General features: G+C 51.7%; 1 long non-coding RNA gene across 1 annotated transcript; it reads left to right on the top strand.

Annotated features, from left to right (window-relative positions):
* Positions 1-15,308: 15,308 nt before the first annotated feature.
* Positions 15,309-21,987, top strand: LOC117071271. The gene is made up of 3 exons (XR_004432219.1): positions 15,309-15,336; positions 21,254-21,461; positions 21,794-21,987. It is a non-coding gene; the product is annotated as an uncharacterized LOC117071271 (long non-coding RNA).
* Positions 21,988-22,365: the final 378 nt, after the last annotated feature.

Genomic DNA, 22,365 nt, shown 5'->3' with positions numbered 1-22,365 from the left:
GAAACCCTGGTTCCGCCATCAGGAAAGCTCCAGTACCCGGAAAGAGGTTGTACCCAAAATGTTCTCTATATTGGTGGAAAATGTTTTAAGGGCAACCTCTTTTCACTGTCAAGGCTTAAAGGGCTTTGGCTGACCTCCCGAAAGCAGCCTGGGACACTGGAACAAAAGCCATCTGACGTCTGGTCTACGCAGTGCCATGTAGATCCACGGAATCCTCCTGGAGGTGACACCGACGTCGGCGAAGATTCGGCAGTTTTGTTTTGATTTTTTTTGTTTGTTTTTTGATCAGTGCTAATCTTCGATACTCGAAGGAGAGGTTGTCCGTGTTGTCTTCTCTTTATTTATGATGAAACATACACGGGAAACCTCTTTTTTAGTATCAAATCCCACCCTGGAGGCACTTCCTGTTCCTGATGCAGCCTTCAGGGAGGGACGTTGCCGGCTCCTCTCTCAGTGGGCGCAAGCGAGGCCGACGGCTTGCCGTGTGTCATAGGGGTGCGGCTCTCAGGCCCAGTGGTCCCGTGGAGGCCCCTGGGAGGGCAGCTGAGTCTGGAGAAGGGCCTGTGCTTCTGTGGTTGAGGGAGATCTCTCATTGTGGTGTGTGCCTATTTATTGACTCATGGCGGGTGGTGCCTCTTCAGTATGAGGTCTTGCTCAGATGGCCTTCTGGACATGCCAGCAATGTCATTGAAGGGACGATGGTGCCATCTGCTCTCCAGGGTAGCTGAGGGGATGGTAGACTGGTGACGTGCACTTCATTTACGATGTAGGTCACCCGTTTGACTATCCACCAGCACCCAGTCCATCTGTGGGATGACATCTTGGTGCACATGGCAACTTCAGAGAAGATGTGGGAGGACGTGGGGCTCATGGGACTCTGCAGGATTTCAGGAGGGGTTTCCCTTTGGGGGCCCCTCCTTCCACCTCCTTAAAGTCAATATAAGCAATCATCAGTGAATAATCTCTCTTTTGGTTTCAAATCCCGCCCAGAAGGCTGACAGCCTGAGCACAGACAATGCCAAGACCACGGAGGCCTCAGCTTCAGTGCCCCAGCAGGGAAAGGCCCACCTCACACCGCATGCTGACTGCAGGAGGTGTGTGTGTGGGGCCTGGTGCAGGGGTGTTGTTTATCCCTGGAAGGGTTTGAGGAGTGGTTTGTGTGTGTAGGACAGGGCAAGTCCTGGGACAGCTGTGGTTGTTATGGCCACTTTATTCTGTGCTACATGAAGAGAGGCTGTCTGACAAAGCTTGCCATGTGTCTGATGAATGCTACGTGGTCCATCTCTTTTCCATAGGAGGACTTCCTGGACATGAAGCTAGATTCTGGCAGGGCCACTGGTGTCAGCAACACTCCTGGTGAGTCAGGGATGGGGGACTGAGGAGCTGGCAGTGTGATTGAGGTGAGCCCTTCCTGTGTCGAGACCACTCAGAATCCAGCCACTCCCGAGGCAGCATCCAGCCCATGCCTGGGGAAAGGGCTTTGTTGTCGTTGTTCACCTCTGTCTGTTGTTCAGCTCTGATTGCCTTACGAGGCCCGAGATGCCCTGGATGCTCTCAGTGTCAGACTCTGTGGAAGATGTGTCCCGGCTCTGACACGCGCTTCAGGGGAAGGCTGTTGGCGTCAGGTCCGTGGAGAGGTGTGGGAGCGGCTCTCTTGTCTGAGAGCAGACATTCTGTTTCGGGTGTGTGTCCTGGTCCGTTCATCCTCAGCCTCCCTCCCATTCCTAGGATGACTTGTGGAGGGAAGGCCTGCTCTGGAGTCTGAAGGTGAGACCCACAGCTCTCACCCCGCTCTCGGGATATTCCCACGGCTACGGCAGAGGCACAAGAAAGTAATTAGAAATGCAGAAACTCCTTGAGGCCAAGGCTGGGAACTGCTGTATTTCCACCCCTACATCATTGACCAGAACAAATGACGTGGTTGAGCCCAAGGCAAGGGGCAGGGAGGCACACTCCACCCGGGAGGAGGTTGTGGTGAGGTGTGAATGCACGAACTGGGGAGGATTTGCCAGCAAGAAAGCTGTCCACGTGGACCATCTGAGGACTTGGGTGTTATTCATTGCCCATTCACCCCTCCCTGACCCGCAGCTCCGATCTGCCATGGGGGCACTTCTCGGGCTCAAGCTGGTCGACGGTGGTGACACTGTGTCAGGACCTCTGGTCGTTCCATGTGTTTGAGGCAAACATTGAAAAATCCCTTGCGGTACTCGTTCTGTGAAGACTTCCTTGGCTCAGGGGCTCCATCAGGGCAGGCACTTTGCTGTTTACCCCTAAAGGGTAGGCGGTAGATCTCATCCGTCTTATCTGGGGAGTTATTGTGACTCTCCTGGTCCCTGCTTATCTATCCTCAGGAGGACTTTTAGGATGCCAAACCAGTGTTTCTGTGCCATTGTCATTCTGTGATCCTGGAGGAGACGTTGTTATTGATGAGTTAAACACACCCTGCCCACAAGCACCTCCAGGACACAATGCCACCTGTGCAGAGGGGGCAGACCTGTTAGAAGTCTCCGAGGTCTTGAGGTGGGTTGTATGCAGGGCCATATCTTTGTCACCCATTGCCCGGTGTGCATCAGGACCCATGTGTTCTCAGGAAGCCTGCAGAGGTGATACCAGTCGCGGAGAAGCAGTGCTGTCAACGATGCTGACGTGCGGTACTTAATGAGAAGTTGCCCGTGTTTTTTTCGCTTTATTTGTGACGAAACATTCGCGGTGCACTTCTTTTTCAGTATCCTATTCTGCCTTGAAGACGTCTTGGTTTGGGTGCCAACTTCAGGGAAGGCACATGGGGCCCCTGTAGTGGACGCTGGTCAGGACCTCCCCACCCCATGTCTTTTCTCCCTTCCTAAATTTCCCCTGGTTTTTTTAATGAAAGCTCCCCTCTTCCCACTTTGTGCTTTGATTGCATTGACCCTGCCTGACTTCCTTCACCAGCCCAGGCTTAAGTGAATCTCTTGATCTCTTCTTCTTTGCCACTGCAATTGCTTCCAGAATAGGCTCCTGACCTCACTGAGCCAGAGAAAGGCAAGGAGATGTTTACTGTGGCTTCTGGGAAAGAAACTGTTTCTCCCTTTTCTATGATAGCTGCCAGAGTAGATACTGTCTATTCCATTCGGCTGGGAACAGACAGTGAACTTTGATGTGAGCTTCAAAGGTCCTACAGCCATTTAAGGACTAAGAGGAGAGGGCTTGGTGCCACACAGACACAGAAGAGGGAGTCTACCATGAAAGGCATCTTGGAGACCTAGAGAAGAGCCTAGGTGATATCATTTGAGTCCCTAGATCAAACCCTGCCTGAAGCTTGCTCTGTCTCTGTACTTTTTAGTTATATAAGTCTCTACATCCCTTACTTGTTTAAGCCAGTTTGAGTTAGATTTTATCTTACTTGCAATACAAACAGATGATACCACAGTGTGTTTTCCAGTGTGACTGGGAAAGCCTGCGTTTTTTGATTATGTGTTTCTCACGGTTTGCCTATCTATTTTCAGCATCCTATTTAAGGCAGGGTCTTTGTGAAAGGTGACTTTTCTTATGGACTTATGCTTTCAAAGCTTTGTCTTAGTGATTTCATTTTTGGTTGACAAATGATGCACAATTACCGTGTTTTGTGTCCAGCAATGGATCACTGGGTCCTCTCTGGAAGGCCTGAAGGGTGGTGGGCCCCAGCACTTCTGCCCTGATTCACTCTCCCTGGAATCCACCTCTCCCTGGGAGGCTGCCCTTCAAATGATGCGGACTTGGGGAAGCTGTTTTCCTTTCCTGGCCCCTGCTGTCCTTTGGCTGTCTGTGGGTTGGCTGTATTTGTCACAACTCATACCAAACTGTCAAGTGTTTTAGAAGCAAGCCATGCCTCCAGGGAATCCAGAGCACGTTAGGGAGGAGGCGTGGTGGTCAGGACTCTGCAAGGTGCACACATAGATGGGTCCACCGAGAGCCGGGCTGCCTCACTGGTTTGTTTCTTCTAATTTGATATCCTTGTCTTCCCATCTCTGAAGAGGAGAATTTCCTGGAACCACGGACTCATGGAGGAGATTCTATTTTTGGGTCCAGGACCATCCCATTTCCTCCATTTGTGGGTTTGATAGTAAACATTCCGAAAGCCGTCTGCCCTGATTATTGAATTCTGCCCATGAAGACTTCCTGGGATCCCGAAGTAGAGGGAGTCTGGGATCGGTTTGCTTTATCTGTGATGACTGTCCGCCTCTGCTCAGTGTCAGCCCAGCCCTTCGCAGCATGCCGCCCGCCTACCCTGGGGTGAGCCAACACCTGATGCTTTTAGGCTTAATTGAGCATAAGTTTGATTGCGAGTGTCTGGCCAGCCCTGCCCCGACGCCCTGACCCTCTGTGTCCCTTCACGCCCAGGTGTGCCGCTGGTGGGGAGGACGTGCTCATCTCTGGTACCTGAAAAGAAGTTGCCCATGTTATTTTCGCTTTATATGTGACGAAACAAACATGGTGCACTTCTTTTTCGGTGTCAAATCTCTCCTTGAAGAGCCTCCATCCCCGATGGGACCCTGAGCATGGGACCTGGTATCACTACCTCTCCTGGTATGTACATGGAGGATGTGTCCCGGCAGCCCCTCGGTGACTCTGCGTGTTGGTGGGCTCAGGGACCATGCTCAGTCCTCAGTCCACGCCCACCTCTCGGAACAGGCACAGTTGGCGAGGCCTCAGCCACATGCCAGCTCCCCGCTGCAAGGGAGGCTGGGGAGACGCACTTCCAGGCTCCACTGAGAAGCGTTCCCCAACATTTGAGAAGAGTTCAGATTATAGCAGCTAAAAACAAATAAAAAAGGAAGCAGCTGCCACAACCACAAAAACAAATAAGCAATGAAGACCCCCGCCCCCATCCGCTCTGTCCAGAGGCGCGAGGGGATGGCGGAAGGGGACATGAGGACACGCCACCTGGTGGGCTGCCGCCCGCACCTCCACAGAAGAATTCATTGGGGGTAGTAACTGTGGCAGAAGTCGTCCCTGTGGTGCTGGGGGACAGGATTTCCCAGAGTGATGATTCACTGGAGCCTAATCCTCCTAGCCCTGCTCTTTCTTTTCTTTTTCTTTTCTTTCTTTCTTTCTTTTTTTTTTTTTTTTTGACACGGAGTCTCACACTGTCACCTGGGCTGGAGTGCAATGGCTCGACCTTGGCTCACTGCAACCTCTGCCTCCCAGGTTCAAGCGATTCTCCTGCCTCAGCCTTCCAAGTAGCTGGGATTCCAGGCGCCCGCCACTAGGCCCGGCTAATTTTTTGTATTTTTTAGTAGAGACGGGGTTTCACTATGTTGGCCAGACTGATCTTGAACTCCTGACCTCATGATCCACGCCTGCCTCGGCCTCCCAAAGTGCTGGGATTACAGGCACAATCCACTGCATCCGAACCCCGCCCCATTCTTTCTAGGTGCCAGTCCTGCCTCTGAGAGATGTGCTCCTTGATCACCAACAGCAGAGAGACGTTGGTGACTGACGTGGGTGTCTGCCGCAAGTTGGGAGCAGTGAACAATGGCTGATGGCAGAACACATGCCTTCCCGAAGACACTGCTATCCGGGTGTCCAGTCCCCACATCCAGTCCGTCCTTGGGTCCTGGAAGAGAAGAAGTTTCCCCAGTGTGTTCATTTTATTTGTGACGAATCATTTCTGGCCAGTCTGTTTTCGGTATCAAATCTCACTTGAAGGGAAAGGCTGTTCAAGCTGGGAGGTTTGGTGGCGTCAGCAGTTCTCTGGGGTGAGTGATGGGTGTTGCCCAGAGGGCATGTGTGCCGGCACCATGGCCACCTGGTGCTCTGAACCTCAGCATCCCTGTCCCCTAGGAGGGCTTCCCGCAGCTCTGCCAGCCAGAACTAGAGGCTGTGGGACTGCTCTCTGGGTTACACTTTGGTAGTGGAGGAGAGGTTATCTGCGTTTCTTCCCTTTATTTATGATGAAAAATATGGTGCACTTCTATTTGAGAATCATGTGCCATCAGGAAAGCCCAGAACCCACTTCTAGGAGGAGATGCTAACGGCAGTCCATTGGTGGCACTGGGACCATGCTGGCCTCAGCAGGTGCCCTTTGGACAGTGGGCAGCTGCTCCACCCATCCCCTGGGCTCTGGCCTCCCTCCAGAGAACCTCCTGGTGGCAGAAACACTTTGGAGAGGCAGCACCGGTCTTCATGTCAGGAAATTCCATCCAGAAAGGCTGTCCAAGCTGTGGCGTGCACGGTCAACCCGTTTTACTCATTTGAGTGCCACCCTTCTAAATGATGGGGTGCCCACTTCAGGGAAGGTGCAGCTGTGGGAGCAGAAGGCAGGCCACATAGTCTGTATATGACACGTGCCACTTGGCCTGTGGACCCTCAGCCTGAGGACCTCTGGAGGGGACACTGGTTCTGAGTCCCCTGTGGAAGGGGAAGCATAGTTGTTGGATGACGTGACATGGACAGTTCTCTTTCGACCAGAGCCTCGTCTCTCATCGAAGAGGGCTTCTGCTCTCTGCTGCTTATGTCAGGAGAGGGCCACTGTTGCCTCCACCACCTCAGGTACGTCAGAGGAAGACCTTGAGGAAGCATTGCGTCTCCGACGGTGCGTGTCCCTGTGTGTTAACGCTTGCCGTCTGTTTCCTTTGCAGAAAGACCCCTGGGCTCTGGAAGAGAGACAGGACCCCAGAAGCTGTCCAGGAATGGTTGGAGGGAGGTTGTTGGTGATGTGTTCACTCTGTGCGTGCAGATACCCCACAGTGGACCTCCTAAAGCACTGAATGCCTCCTTGAAGGACGTGCTGTACGTGGGGTCAAGTTCGGGAACATGGTGAGGGTGTCTGTCAGCCCCTCACTGAGGGTGTGTATGCAGATGGTGGAACACATGGCAAGTATTTTCCTTTATTTGTGTTTTCTTTTGAGAACTGAGAATTTATTGAATGAATCACCATGTAATCCTGTTTCCTAAGGTAAATCTACACGTACAAATGTAGGTCCTACACCACTAATTTCTTATTAAGAAATGGACCAAGAAATGTGAACAAAACCATATGTAGCACAGTTTTCAGATTTTTAGAAGAATGTCAAACTATACACTATCTCGTCTCTTGATTACCAAAGCTTTAACTCTAAAGAATAGGGAAGACATAGGTATACAACGGAAAAAAAAATGGCAAATGAGTGAGGCGGATGGGAATTTTCATGACTACATGGGAGACACACTGAATTTTTTTTTTTTTGAGACGGAGCCTGACACTATTGCCCAGGCTGGAGTGCACTGGCATGATCTCGGCTCACTGCAAGCTCCGCCTCCCGGGTTCATGCCATTCTCCGGCCTCAGCCTCCTGAGTAACTGGGACTACAGGCGTCCGCCACCACGCCTGGCTAATTTTTTGTCTTTTTAGCAGAGATGGGGTTTCACCGTGTTAGCCGGGATGGTCTCGATCTCCTGACCGCGTGATCTGCCCACCTCGGCCTCCCAAAGTGCTGGGATTACAGGCACCCACCACTGTGCTTGGCTAATTTTTGTATTTTTAGTAGAGACAGGGTTTTACCATGTTGGCCAGGTTGGTTTTGAACTCCTGACCTCAGGTGATCCGTCCACCTCGGCTTCCCAAAGTTCTGGGATTATAGGCGTCAGCCACCGCGTCCGGCCAGCAACGTTTTGCATCTAAAAGGTGAATGTTCCTCCTATGCTTACAGGATTTATGGTTAATCACGGAGGAAGTACCATCAGGGAAGCCCATTCCAGGAGGAAGTGGGGAGGGGGCAGGTGAAAACAGCAGAAGAAAACAATTGGGGCGTATCCAATGAAGGACAAGTCCTGTCCTGAGCAGGGTTGCTGCAGCCAGATCCCCCAGCAGGGCCTGGGGAGTCAGCTGCACCTAGAGCTGAGGCCCGAGGCCGACACGGATGTGTTAGTTCACTAGCCTGGGTGCCCTAGCCAGGCCCCTCAGGGAGGGATGCCAGCACCTCGGAAGAGACAGCCTGTGGGCTGACCTTTCTCCCAACTCACAGGAAGAAGAGTTCCTTGGCTGATTATTAGACCTATCCCAGCTCTTCCAGGCTGCTGGTATTTCAGTTACCAAAATAAGACCCCCACGCCCAGCCAGCAGCTGTTCCTCAATTCCATGTCCCCCCTCTTCAGGACCATCCTGGCAAGACCCACTCCTGGGGACATGAATGATGTCTGGCCACAGAGAATACATGTTTATGACTCAGACCGTTTGATTCCCTAACCAGCCATTGATCCTCAACAGGGCCTCCTGGAGGCAGCTGTGACCTGGGGGAAGCGGCCTTGCTCTGGCTGGTACGGGCAGAATGCTTGTCCATGTAGATTTGCTTTATTTATGCCAAATTGTGCTTTGCGGCTTCGGGGAATCAGACTTGCTTCCTCAACAAGCTGTGGCTGCAGGGGAGGGACTGGCGAATTGCAGACAATGGGTGTTATCTAGTCCGCTCTCTAATCCATTTGCCAGTAGGAGGAACGCCTAACTCTGCATGTGTGAGAGGTAGTGGTTTTTAAGTACAAGACTGTTTTGAACCAATTCCAGCTTTAGAGAAGTGAGATGGGTGTAGGTTGTCGGTTTGTGGAATGTGAATGGAGGGTTGGACATGGAGCATACGCTTTGCCTGTGGAGAATGTGACCCGATCCTCAGTACTGAAGCCATTTTAGGGACACTTCCTGGAGTGATGGCACCCTTGCGGGATAGGGTTTGAGTCTGGGATTACTGATCCTTTATTTTTAACTCTGGGAGGCATGTGTTGTCACTCTTTTAGTAAGCCTCTGCATCCAGTCCACCCCAAAAATGATTTTTCTGGAAGCTGCGATCATTGTTTGTAGAGGGTGGTGGTGGTAGGGGCTGGTGAGCATCATGTTTTGCTGCCTCTCGGTTATATTTAAAGAGACATTGTTTTTGACCTGTTTGCCTATTCCTCAGTCTGTCACACTGACATGACCAGTCCTGCCGATTGAAACTTTCTGGACACAGGCTTCACTTTCTGGACACAAGCCTCACTTTCTGGAAGATTCTTGGGTATCCTTCTCCCTCCAAGGTATGTGAAGTGCGCTCCAGCCCACAGTTACGTGACATTGGTCATTAGGTGCTTTGGGAGGGCTTCGTGGAGGCAATGCTGACTTTAGGAACCTGACAGGCTTATTTTCTTTTTGTTTTTTATATTTTTGGAGTTTAAAGCATGGAATCCCTCCTTCGCCTGCTTTACTTATGGCAAACTTTTGATGAACATTCACTTTTTTTTGTTTTTTTGTTTTCCAGAATTAAATGCTACTTTGGAAACACTCTTGACCATGAAATCTCCATTAGGGAAGAGACCTTAGGGTCACCCCCACCCAGACGAGTGACAGCAGGGCAGACCCCAAACCTACGCGTGCCTCCGTGGGAGTTCCATCTCTGGACGTGAAGAGGCGGGGGTGGGCCCCGCGCTTCCCACGTGGGACTCAAAGCGCTCACCTGCTTCCGTTACCTTCTCTCTTTGATGAGTCCTGTTTGGGTTTGTGTTCTCCAGGGCTGTTCCAACTTTTTGCATCTAGAAGGTGGATGTTCCTTCTATGCTTACAGGATTTATGGTTAATCATAGAGGAAAATCCACATGGTCAGTATCTAAGGCCACTTTTAAAACATTTCTGAACATTTCTGAGAGGAAGGTTAGCGCCCGGCCCCATGCAGAGAGTGATGGAAGGTGACTCCCAGAACCTAAGCTCTTGTTAGCAAGGTCTGTCCCCAGACATGTGTCCTCCGCAGGGCCCACGTCACTGCTGCTAGCCCGGGAGGCCCCTGCCGACTGCACCTGCCCTGTGCTGTCTCTCATCTTGATCGATTGTGCTTAGGTTCATGCTTTCCAGGACTCAATCCTTCTTTGGTATTTAAAAGGTGGATATTCCTTCTATGTTTATGTTATTTATGGTTAAACATAGAGGAAATTCCACGTTTTCAGTATCAAATGCTGCTTGGAAACATTCCTGGACTGAAACCACCATCAGGGAAGAGACAATAAAGTCCCCCCCCAAATCCAGGGTAAGTGGAAAGTCGGTGGACCCCAGAACATGTGCTGAATTCGTGCCATATGTCTGCGGACCACCCGCCCATCCTGAGAAGACCCCTGTCGCAAGCTGCCCGCTCAGCCAAGCGGCTGGGCTCTGTCGCTTATCCATGAGGCCGAATGCTCTCCTCTGTGTTGTGCTACTTTTGTGTTTGACGGATTGTACTTAGGTTCGTGCTTTCTGGGATGAAACCTTCTTTGGTATTTAAAAGGTAGATTTTCCTTCTATGGTTACGTGTTTGATGGTTAATCATAGAGGAAAATCCACGTTTTCAGTATCAAATGCTGCCTTGGGATCATGGCTGGACGGAAGCCACCAGCAGGGACGTGAGGTGGGGCTGAGCCCTCCAGGGTAAGTGGAAAGATGGTGGGCCGCAGAACATGTGCTGAGTTCGTGCCATATGTCTGCTGACCATCACCTTTAGAAGCCCCCTTTCGCGGAGGAGCCAGCTCGGCACACAGGCTGTGGTGTGTTGTCACGGCTACGCCATGGGACTAAAAACGGTTGCGTTGCTGTCTTGCTTCCTGTTTCCATGAACTGCGTTCAGATTTGTCCTTTCCAGAGCCCAGTCCTTCTTTGGTATTTAAAACGTGGATATTCCTTCTATGTTTACGTGATTCCTGGTTAATCATAGAGGAAAATCCATGTTTTCAGTATCAAATGCTGCTTTGGAAATGCTTCTGGAAGAGACCGTAGGGCCTGATTAGGTGCAAAGATGGTGGGCCGCGCGTCGTATCTGAATGAATGGGGTGCGCCTGAGAACCATCTTGAGATGCCGACTTGGTGAAGATTAAATTGTGGGTCTTGTGGTGCCAGTGTTTCCATGGAAGCTCGTCTGCCTCATGTGACTTTCTTTTCTGATGACTCAAGCACAGGTGCACGTTTTCCTGGATGGAATCCTTCTTTGGTATTTAAAAGGTAGATTCTCCTTCTATGAGTACATTATTTATGATTAATCATAGAGGAAAATCCACGTTTTCAGTATCAAATGCTGCTTTGAAAACCTCGGAGGACGTGAAGTCGCCATGGAAGAAGGGATGCCATCTGTACCCCTCTCGGGTACAGGACGGACAGATACAGAATTGTACTTTGTGTGAAATACGCCGTCAGCTTCTCTGCTGTTTGCTCACTGCCCTGGGCGCGCGCATAATGTGTTGTTACAAGGCTGTGTTCTCAGTATTGCCTCATTGACCTTGAACGAAGTTTGTTCTCTGTGTGTTTACCATGATTGCAATGCATTTTCTGGAATGAACCTCTTTTTCTGTGACTAGTCGTACCTTAGAGAATACCTGAGTGGGCTGTCAATTTCAGGAAGGAGCACTGCTTCAGGGGCTATGGAAGGAATAGACTTATGATTCACCTGCAGGCCTGCGCTTCACACCTCAGTGTGCTGCTTTCACCATGCAGGTCCCATGTGTGTCTCTCAGGCTTGCTCCTGGAGCTGGTGGCAACTTAGTCACAGTGAAAATGGCCTTCCTGTCACTGCCATCATTTGCTACTTGAAGAGAGGTAATCCTTCCTGCTTTTGGTTTACTTGCAATGATTATACAACGGCAGACTCTCTCTAGGGAGCAAATCCTACCTGGGAAGCCTTCTTGGGAACAAGGCTGACTCCAGCAATCTGTTAGATGGCCAGGATAGCCCTGGGGTGTGGATGGTTGACCACAAGGCATGTGCCTCTGTCTTGCTGTTTGTGACCTGGTTCTCTGACCCTCTTCATCTCATGCGTCCTTCCAAGAACTTTCTGGAAGAGATGCTGGCTTTGGAGATGATAGAAGGTTTTCTTTTCAGAGCACCTGTTCTGCTTAGAAAAAAAAGGGCCTCCCTTGGCCGGGCATGGTGGTTCACGCTTGTAATCCCAGCCCTTTGGGAGGCTGAGATGGTGGATGGCTTAAGCTCAGGAGTTCAAAACTAGCCTGGGCAACTTGGCAAAAACCCATCTCTGCAAAAAATACAAAAATTAGCTGGGCGTCATGGTGTGTGCCTGTGGTCCCAGTACTTAGGAGGCTGAGGCTGGAGGATCACTTGAGCCTGGGAGTTGGGAGATTGCAGTGAGCCAAGATTGTGCCATTGCACTTCAGCCTGGCTGAAAGAGACCCCTGTCTCAAAAAAATAAGTTTTAAAAAAAAGAAAGAACAAAGGGCCTCCCTTGATGGGCCCTGCTCATCACAAAGCATCCATGGGCTGCTACTGTGGCAGGACTGCCCAGCATGATGCCAGCCTCTGGGAAGAGGTCTCCTGGTCAATGCATCTCCCAGATACATGAAAGAATGACCATGAGCAAAGTCAATGTCTAATGCAGATGTGGGTCATCTGGTCTACCCACTCTCCATACCTAGCCCATCCTTAGAGTGACTTTTGGACCTCACTGTCCACTTGAGGGAAGGCCAGTCCACAGGAAGGAGGCCCCAGAGCACCCAGTGTGGCTACAGCACTTGCTACTGGGACCTCTAAGCCCCACTGCTCTCTTAGTCCATAGGTGTCCTTTAGGGATTCTTGCCAATGGAAAGACCCTTGGATTCCTGATGTTTGTATCTGTTTATTCAGAGACAGTTGGCCCATGAGAATCTCATTTTCCTTTGATGAATCTTGCCCGAGATGAATACTTTTGAGTAACAACTAACTGCTCAGATGGCTTTCTGAGTACAATGCCAGATTCAGGAGAAGGGACACTTGTCATAGTGCTGCTTTGTGATTTGCAAATGGAGTGTGTTGGATTTCTGTTTCTCTTTTTTCTTTAATGATGCATGTTACTGCATCTTCTAACCTCCCTTAGCCAGTGTTCACCAGGAGGGCTTCCTGGAGGCAGTGGCTTTGGGCAGAGGCAGAGGTTCTTCTCCCAGGATATTTTTGCAGGCCCTAAAGGGATTTCAGCCATTTTACATTTACATTACTTCAAATGGTACAGGATTGCCTGTCTTTTGGTAACCAATCCTGTCTTGAAGAGATGCTGGGAAGTAAAGTCAACTGTATGGCAGGCCCAGCTCCAGGGACAGCCAGATGAGGCTTGTCACCTAGCCCCTCCCCCTTGGTCTCAGGCCTCGCAGGAGGAGATGTCCGCTCCAGCGAAGACCTGGCGTGGTCCTCACCTGCTCTTCGAGCTGCTCTTTGGTACTTGAAGAGAGGATACCCTTTGTATGTTCACTTGATTAATGGTGAATATACAGGGGGAGACTCTTATTTGCGTATCAAACTCTGTCGGGGAAGACGCTCAGACCCTGCTATCTCCAGGACAAAGCCGCAGATGTCAGCCCGTCTCAGGTACGGCCTGGCTTCCCTGTCTGGGAACGTGAGCTTGGCTGTGATCCTGGCCCTTGGGTTTTGCCTTTGCCCTCTGTGCTGGTTCTTCCTGTGGGCTCCCTGGAGGCAGTGGGAGAGGAGGGTCCTTTTTGTGTGCACCGAGTTTAATGGTGGTTTGCTTTTTTAGGGATAAATCACACGGATCTGCCTCTTCTCCATACGAAGTCATACCCAGAAGGCTTCCTGCTTCCGGCACTAACCTCGCACCTCTCTGGACACATGAATGGGTGGTGGATGGTGGAGCACGGAGCCGATGCTGCTGCTCATCTGCTACTCCCCTGACCTGCTACTCCCTGGTGGGCTTCGTCCTTGAGAGAGTGTCAGCCTTGAGGGAAGCACATGGATGTCAGGCTGTTCTAAGGCAAGTGACTGGTGGAGCTCCCTGAGCCTGCCTGTGCCCTCTGGGACTGTTGCTGGACTCCAGTGACCAGTCCTTGGAGCACATTGTCCAGTGGATTGCACCTGAGTGTGCCTTGGGCAGGTGTGTCTGGTCTTCAGGACTCCTTTGTCCCCAGTGTCTGATGCTGGGGCCCTTTTTGTTTGTTTTGAGGCAGGTATAGGTGACACATTCTTGGATCTGGTCATCTCTAGGACAGCCAGCCTCAGAGGAGGGGACAGTGTCTCAGCACTCTCCAGCTCTGAGAATGCCTGCAGGTGCCCTGTTCTCTGATGAGTCCCTGTCTTCCGGGGCTGAGCCTTCACACCCCATGCCCCTTTGGAGAAAGGTGATGGTTCCATTGTCCATGTAGCTTGTGGGTATGTGAAGCAGGTTCACCCATGCATGCTGAGTACATGGATAGTCATGCCCACCTGTTCCCTCGTTTAGAAGCCAATCTCGCTGCAGGGAGTCCTGGATGTGCCACCTTTCAGGGCCATGCCACAACCTGCAAGGTGCAGGCCCAGCTCCAGGGTCAGCCAGATGAGGCTTGTCACCTGGCCCCTCCCCCTTGGTCTCAGGCCTCACAGGAGGAGGTGTCCACTCCATCGAAGACCTGGCGTGGTCCTCACCTGCTCTTCGAGCTGCTCTTTGGTACTTGAAGAGAGGATACCCTTTGTATGTTCACTTGATTAATGGTGAATATACAGGGGGAGACTCTTATTTGCGTATCAAACTCTGTCGGGGAAGACGCTCAGACCCTGCTGTTTCCAGGACAAAACTGTGGATGTCAGCCCCTGTCAGGTACGGCCTGGCTTCCCTGTCTGGGAATGTGAGCTTGGCTGTGATCCTGGCCCTTGGGTTCTGCCTTTGCCCTCTGTGCTGGTTCTTCCTGTGGACTCCCTGGAGGCAGTGGAAGAGGGGATTCCTTTTTGTGTGCACTGAGTTTAATGGTGGTTTGCTTTTTTAAGGATAAATCACACATCAATCTGCCTCTTCTTGGTACCGAGTCATACCCAGAAGGCTCCCTGTTCCCAGTATCAGCCTTATAAGGGAGACCTGGATGTTGGATCATTTCAAGGGGAACACAGACAGGAGTGATGGTGGACCACGGAGCACTGGCTCTGTCTATGCTGTTTTCGAGCCTGGTAGGCCAGCCCAGGAGGGCTTTCTAGAGGTGGTATTGACCTTGGGGAAGGGGCTGAGGTGTGCTCATCAGCGTTTTTTGTTTGTTTTTTTTTTTTTGGATGCTTGGGTGTTCATGATCCAGCTTGCAGTCCCCAGGCTGAATCCGCAAGAGTGGTTTGTTTCTATTTGTCGTTTGTGATTGCCCATGAAGGCAGCTCTGGGGATGAGCTGTGGGAGCTGTCAGCCCCGCACCAGGTGCGTGAATGTGGGAGGTCAGAGGGCGCCTGCTTCTGCCTCGATGTCTGTGCCCCGCCTCTGACTGCTGGCTTTCTGCTCACACCTAGGATGGCGGCCTGAGAATGGGACTCTGGTTCTGTGTTTGTGGAGACACTCCTTGGGCCATGTGACTGCCAGCTTTTTACACCCCGACTGCCATGGGGGTCATGTGGACCCGAAGCCAGCTTCAGGAAGGGCATTTGCTGCATCCTCAGCTCAAGGAAAGTGAACGTCCTGGTGAAGAGAGGTGAGCGCCAGCCTGGGTAATGAGTCACACAACCTGCCACCTGGACCGGCAGCTCCTGCTCCTCTCCCCTTCTTGAGGGAGAGGCACTGTGGGGAATGGGCTGTGGGTCTGCTTCCTAAGTTACTCGGGGGTATGTGGGGTTTGACTACTGTTGACCATGAGCTCTTTCTTAGCCTGGCTTCATGGACACGATGCCAGCCTCTGGCAGGGATGGGGCAAGGGCTGCCATGGAGAATGACACTGGTGTTAACGGCTCTGTGAGATGGATGAAGGAATGGTGACCACAGGGCCTTTGCTTTGTCTAAGGTGTAAATTCATCCAGTACCTGGGACCTCGGTGCTGAGTGCATCCCTAGGAAGACTTCCTGGAGAGGTGCCCACACTGGGAAGGAGATGGTGGTCCCAGCCCAGGGAGTTCCTGTAGAAAGGGAGAAGCTGAGCTCTGTGTGTGCCCAGGAAGGCCCATGGGGTGGATCTCCTTTTCAGGAACAAGTCCTAATCTGGAGTGATACCTGGAAATGAGGCTGATTCCGGTGAAGGGGTGCTGGCATCTGCCCCTTCCGGCTTCTTTGGGATGGAGAGCTGACCTATGGGCACACGGCTGGCAGGTGGTGTTTGCCACCTGGTCTGCTGATCCCGCATCTCCCACCCCCTCCTCCCCCAGGATGAACCCCGGGAGACGAGGCCGGCTCTGTGAATGATAGTGAGGAACCTGCCCAGTGCTATTGTTTGGTACTTAAAGCGAGGTTGCCCTTTGTATATTCGGTTTATTGACATGGAATATACAAGGGCAAGCTCTCTGTGAGTATCAAACCTTGTCTTGGACCCAGTCCACACTCAGCAAGGGATGCGGTATGTGTGTGCATGACCGTGTGTATCCGTTTTGTGTGTGGCAAATCGCTCACGGGTCCCCACTTCACAGAGAGGACTTCACGGGCACATGGATGACTTTAGGGAAGGCAGTGGCCTCTGGGACATCCCCTCTCCTGGTGCAGTGTGGGCGGGGCCAAAAGCATGCACAATGTGTGTGGTCTGGGTCCCTGCTTCCTGAGCGGGCAGTCACCAGCCTGGGCTGATGGCTGGGGTGGCGCTGGTGTGGGTCAGTGGCTTTGTGGTCCCTGCTGTTACTTGGTACGTGAGTGTGCATGTTCTGCTTGGGGTATGTGACCTGGTCCACTAACCCTCAGCATCTAATTCATCCCCAGGACCGCGCCTTGAAGACATACCAAGTCCACCCAAGGCAGTGGCTTTCTTTTCCGTGCTAACCTTTGGTACTTGGAGAGTGGTTATCCCTGTCCTGTTCGTTTTGCTCATGTCGAATCGTACAGGGTCATCCACTTTTTCAGTATCAAGAGCGCAGACTCTGGAGCTCGATTTCCTGTGTTTGGATCCCACCTCTGACATTTACTAACCGTCCAACTTTGGGCAAGGATCTCATCGTGCTGTGCCCGTTGTCTCACATGTCAAATGGGAATCACATCGGCGTCTACTTCGTGGGGCTGCTGGGGCTGAATGAGTTAAGACTTGTACACGGCTCAGAGCAGAGCCCGGTGGTCAAACACTTCGTAGGTGGTAGCCAGGACCCTTGTGTGCTGTGAAACTGTCACTGGGGGTGGTGGTGGTGGTCTTATGACTAAAATCTCTCTGTGGGTTTTTGGAACAATGTCAAGACATGGAAGTCAAGTCCTTTGTCGGGTATGGAACGGACTATGAAGCCCAGAGCACACACGGTGTTTACAGTGGGGGCTAGTGACACTCTTGATGCTTGGCAACTAAGCCATTCTCACGATACTTTCGAAACACAATGCCACATGCAGTAGGGGTCAGCAGGGGTGCCGAGAACATTTGCTCCACTTAAGAGTGACAGTCCCTGGATTCTTGACCTCAGCCACTATCCACACTTTGAAGCAAACTCTTGAGAGAGAATGCCAAACCGAGTGAGAATTCTATGGCATCTTGCTTCCCTGGTGCTTAAAGAGAGGTCAAACATGGTGCATGCATTGTGCATGCCTGTATGTGCGTGGTGTGTGTGCATGAGCGCGTGCGTGACTGGGTTTGCCAGGTAGCAGTCACCATCCAACCTTGAGCCAAAGACCTGGAGGTGGTGGTGTTCCTGTCCGTGCTGCTGTTTCATACTTGAGGAGAAATTATCCTTGGTGTGTTCGCTTTATTTATGATGAATCATACAAGGACAATTTCTTTTTGAGTATCAAATCCTGCTTCGGCAGACTTCCTGGATGCCACGACAAGTTCTGTAAAGGATGTACGCATCAGCCCTTCCCAGGGGGCTCACGCCTGGGTGGGGATGAGGGTGCATGCAGTTGGTTTGTGGTGGGGACTCTTGTACCCTAACCTCAGAACCCTGGAGGCGGGGCCATGCTTGGCAAGGGGCCATGGGACTCCTTGGTGCTGCCAGGGATTTGCATTGGCCATGGGTGTGTGTTGTGGGTGACCCAGCATTTAAGTGACTTATCAAATCCTGCCTCTTGGAGGCACTTCTTGGACATGAAGCAAACCTTAGAGACAGATCACTGGGGCCAGACCCCCTTCCCCTGCCCGAGAGTGTGACCCCCAAGGCATGGGCTTGACTCTCAATGTGTGAAGCTGACCTGCTAATCCTCATTGTTTGGACTACCTGAGAAGAACTTTCTGGAAGAGACACCAACTTTGGAGAAGATGCCCAGCTCTTCTTGATGGCACAGTTCTTTGGTGCTTAAAGAATGGCTGTCCGTAGTATGGTCTCTATATTTATGATGATTAATATCGGACAACCATTGTTTTAGTATCCAAATTTGCTTCAGAAGTTTTCGAAAGCACAGTGCTGACTTCAGCGAGGGGACATCGGTGCCTGCCCCACCATGGAGTGTGACTGTGTCGATGATTTATAATAAGGAATCCAGTGATCTCAGAATGCAAGCCACCAGTGTGATTTCCTTGGACAAATGCTAGCTTTGGGATGGAGATGCCATTTAGGGGTTTGGTGCCATATTGTTTTATTGGAAGATGTTCACAATTATTTCATCTCTCTTTCTCTTCTTGTTGTTAAATCTTAACTACGAGGAATTCCTTGGAGAGATGCCAGGGTCAAGCATCTCTCTAGATAGATGGTGGACCGGGGCATCTGGGTCCAGCCACTCCTATCTTTAGCCTTCATTCTGAGCATGAACACTTTCCTGTAGGGAATGCAAACATTAGTAAAAACTCAGTACATTTCCTGTTACTACTACTACTTTTTGGCAGCTCCTAAGCAGCTGCCTGTTGGGTGTTTGGATTATTCTTGGTGGACGTGGCATGGCTTCGTGTCTTCCTTGGGAACCACCCCATCTCAGACAGACTCTCATGGAATAAGATGTTGTGTTCGACAGCACCTCTGGTGTGTGTGTGTGTGTGTGTGTGTGTGTGTGTGTGTGTGTATGAATTGTTGGCTACAGTAGTGTTTCTCAAACTTTAAAAATGCTCCTAAGATTTTCATCACCTAGGGATCTTGTTAAAAAGCAGATTCTGATTCAGGGACCAAGATTCTGCATTTTTAGCAAGTTCTCAAGTGATGCTAATGCCGCCGGTCTGTGGACAACACGTGCAGCGGTTCAGGGCTGGAGACCAGGTGCTTTCCCTGTGATGTGCGTCCCCTGTCTCCCCACATGCCGTATACTGTCCGTCATGGGAGAACGGCCCAGAAGCAATGTACCATGCTTTGGTTTGTGAACAAGGGTTCACCTTCACATGCATAAATATCACAAGATTACTTTTCTTTAAATCAAATCATGCCTCAAAGGGCTTCCCAGATGCAAGACCTGCTTCAGGGAGGGGCCGCCGGTGTCAAGCTGCTGCAAGATTGTCGGGTGGGGGTCAACGGCATGCTTATTCATTATTGATGTCCTGGGCTCTGGAATTCTGTGACCCTTCGTTTCCAAGCAGTCCTCGGGAGGAAATTCCAGGAACTGAGACCATCTCTGCGGTAGGGACCCTGTCTTCAGGGATCAGTGACACCCCATTTTGTTGGAAGCAGAATTCTTCATGATGGCTTTGCTTATCTCTGACATGCATTCTGGTGGATTCTCGCCATCAAATCCTGTCTTTCAGGAATCCCTGGAGGAAGCTTTTATATATCTTTAATGGAACCTTCCTTAGAAGTCTTTCTGAGCATGGTTCCAATTTCAGGGTTTGGACTTTGGTGCCAGGGCTGCCTGGGCCCTGAGACTCAGGTACGGGAATGGAAGGTTGATGCCAGCATGTGTGCTTTCTTTGCAGGATGTGAACACCTCTCCCTGCCCCTGCTGCAACCCTGGGATTCAGCTCATTCTGAGAAGAATCTTCTGGAAGCAAAGACAACGGTGGGGAAGAGGCCATGGTTTTCGTTTCAGAACTATTCAAGGATATTTGAGGAGAGGTTATCCGTGTTATGTTCGCTTCATTCATCATGAATAATACATGGTTAACCTCTTTTTGAATATCAGACTCTGCCTCGGAGGGCCGCCCCCACAGGAGACGTGAGAGTGTGTGCCTTGTGTGAGCTGAGAGCCCCCACCCCGGCTCTGTGCTGTGTGAGGGAGGCTTCCTGAAAGTGAGGCCGGTGGGGGGAAGAGCCCTGGATTGCTTTGCTGTGTTTGCTGTGAATGCGATGTGTTTTTACGAGTTATGTGAGGTTCCCTCCTCTTTGAATGCCAACCTGTGCCTTCCCCCAGTGCCGGGGCCTGTGGCTTAGCCACAGGGCTAGGTCCTTTCCTGGGACAGACCCTCTGGACCCAGTGCTTTTCAGGGTGGCTCCCTGGGGTTGAGGACAAGGTCTACCACTGCACTGGGACACTTGAGGAGAGGTTACTTCTTCCATGTGGACTCCATGCGGACTCCTCTGAGGACAGCCTGTTTTCTAGGGTCGGATCTGGGCCAAGGTGGCTCCCTGGATAAAGGCCAGTGCCTCTGTGGGTATGTGAAGGGCAGGGCGACTTGGGCTCTGTTCCTACTCCTCACCCAGGTCACTGGCCCAGTGCCACTTCCTCCTCAGGTCAGCTTCCCTGAGGCTCTGCCAGCCGACCTGGTGGGATCTCCTGGTCCACTGCTTGGCACTCAAAGACGCTGGCGTGGTACCAGATTCCCCTCGCTCCCTCCCGATGGAGACCACGCAGCTAATGACTCTTTGGCTCTGTGATGCTGCCTCAGAGGGCTCCCTGCACGCAGCCCCTAGTTTGGGAGGAGAGCATGGACTCCAGCATGGCCCCTGATGATGGAGAAGGGAGGCTGTCCCTGATCCCCGGGTTGGTGGATGATATGGTTTGGCTGTGCCTCCACCCAGATCTCATTTTGAGTTCCTTCGTGTTGTGGGAGGGTCCTGGTGGGAGGTGACGGAGTCATGGGAGCGGGTGTTTCCCCTGCTCTTCTCAGGGTAGTGAATGGGTCTCACGAGAGCTGATGGTTTCGTAAGGCGGAGTTTCCTGCACAAGGTCTCTGTTTGCCTGCTGCCATCCACGTAAGACCTGACTGACTTCTCCTCGCCTTCCACCATGACTGCGAGGCTTCCCCAGCCACATGGAACTGTGAGTCCAATCAAACCTCTTTCTTTTGCACATTGCCTTGGATATGTCTTTATCAGCAGCCTGAAAATGGACTAATGCAGTGGAGGACGGTGGCACCGAGCCCCGCCCCCTTCAGGATGTGGTCCCTGTGCAGGGCAGCATCCTGGAGTGGCTGCAAAGCCCCACTGCTCTCTGCCTCGATGCTTTGTCTTATCTGAGGCGGCCAGTGCGCTGGGGTCCCTGTGTGGAGTCAGTTCCGTATGGGTCCCTGCAGGTGCCAGCTTCACAGTAAGAAAACTGTCAGCTTCGCCTGAGGTATGTGCACAGAGGTAACGCAGGGACAGGAACTTTGTTGACGAATGTATTCCCTGTGCCGCTAACCTGGAGAATTCGTTCCACCCTCAGGAGAAGCCCTAGAAGTGATGTAGGCTCTGGCCGGGGGATACCGACATGCTTGTGAATGTCGCGGCATGGGGCTTGGTGAGGAACCGCTGGAGCGCTCTTGCATTTTTCATGACAAAGATCACACCACTGGCCTCATTCCTGCATGGTGGGAGAATATGTGGAGGTGTCCCGCCGCCAGAGAGGAGGCCTGTGTCAGCACCATCACAAGGTACCTGGGGAAGGGTCTGTTGATGATGCCCAGTGTTCGCTGGCCCAGGCAACCGGTCCTTGGGGAACTTCTGGGCAAGACTGTTTCAGTGCCCAGCCCCATTCTGTGTCCCAGGCAGAGAGGGGGCTGAATTGATGCTACCTATTAAATGGCTCATTAATTCTCATGATCCATGTAGCCTGCCCGTGAGGGCCCCCTAGAAGGGAGGGCAACTCCAGGGAAATGTTCTCGCCATCAGCACGAGGCCATGGTTCGGGAGGTACTGCTGGACAAGAGGCCACAGGGCAGATTGTCAAGCCAGGTCACAGGCTTTCTCTGTCCTTGACCCTCAGCATCCAGGCTACCTACAAGAGGAGGCAGGGGGACTCCTCTGCCACACCTGGAGAGGTCTCATCCATGGCAGGTTCCTTCTATAATGCTTTCTCTGCTACAAATGCAACTCAGCATCACCTCTTTCCTGGATATAATTCCAAGGAATTATTAAAGGAGGCATTGGTGTCAGCACCTCCCAAAATACTTGTAAAGATGGCCCATGGCAGAGCCTGTGCCTTCATTAGAAGTAAGCCTCACACACAGTGGCCTCCAGGCTCTGGAGGCCTCGGGGGCAGAGCAGCGTCCAGGCTGACTGTGGGGCCTCGCCTGGGTTTGTGGCTCATCATATTGGACTGCTGTTTTTCAGGACAGACTCCTTGGAGAGGTGCCTCGGCAGGACCCTGACCTGGGGGTCAGGGCACTGTCCGTGATAGGGGAATGGATGGTTGATCAGAGAATGTACATTTTATAAATGGTGTATGTCAATTGATCCACAGTCCCTACCTATCCAGTGACTTCTCCTGGAGGCCACATCAGCTCAGAAGAAGAGGTGGTGGTTTCCTAGGCCATGCTGTTATCGGGCACTTGAAAG

The sequence above is a fragment of the Trachypithecus francoisi genome, unplaced genomic scaffold (assembly GCF_009764315.1).
Source record: "Trachypithecus francoisi isolate TF-2019V2 unplaced genomic scaffold, Tfra_2.0 Lachesis_group3, whole genome shotgun sequence".
Classification (NCBI taxonomy): domain Eukaryota; kingdom Metazoa; phylum Chordata; class Mammalia; order Primates; family Cercopithecidae; genus Trachypithecus; species Trachypithecus francoisi.
The sequence above is the reverse complement of the archived record's forward strand: the minus strand, read 5'-3'. Positions and strand labels throughout refer to the sequence as shown.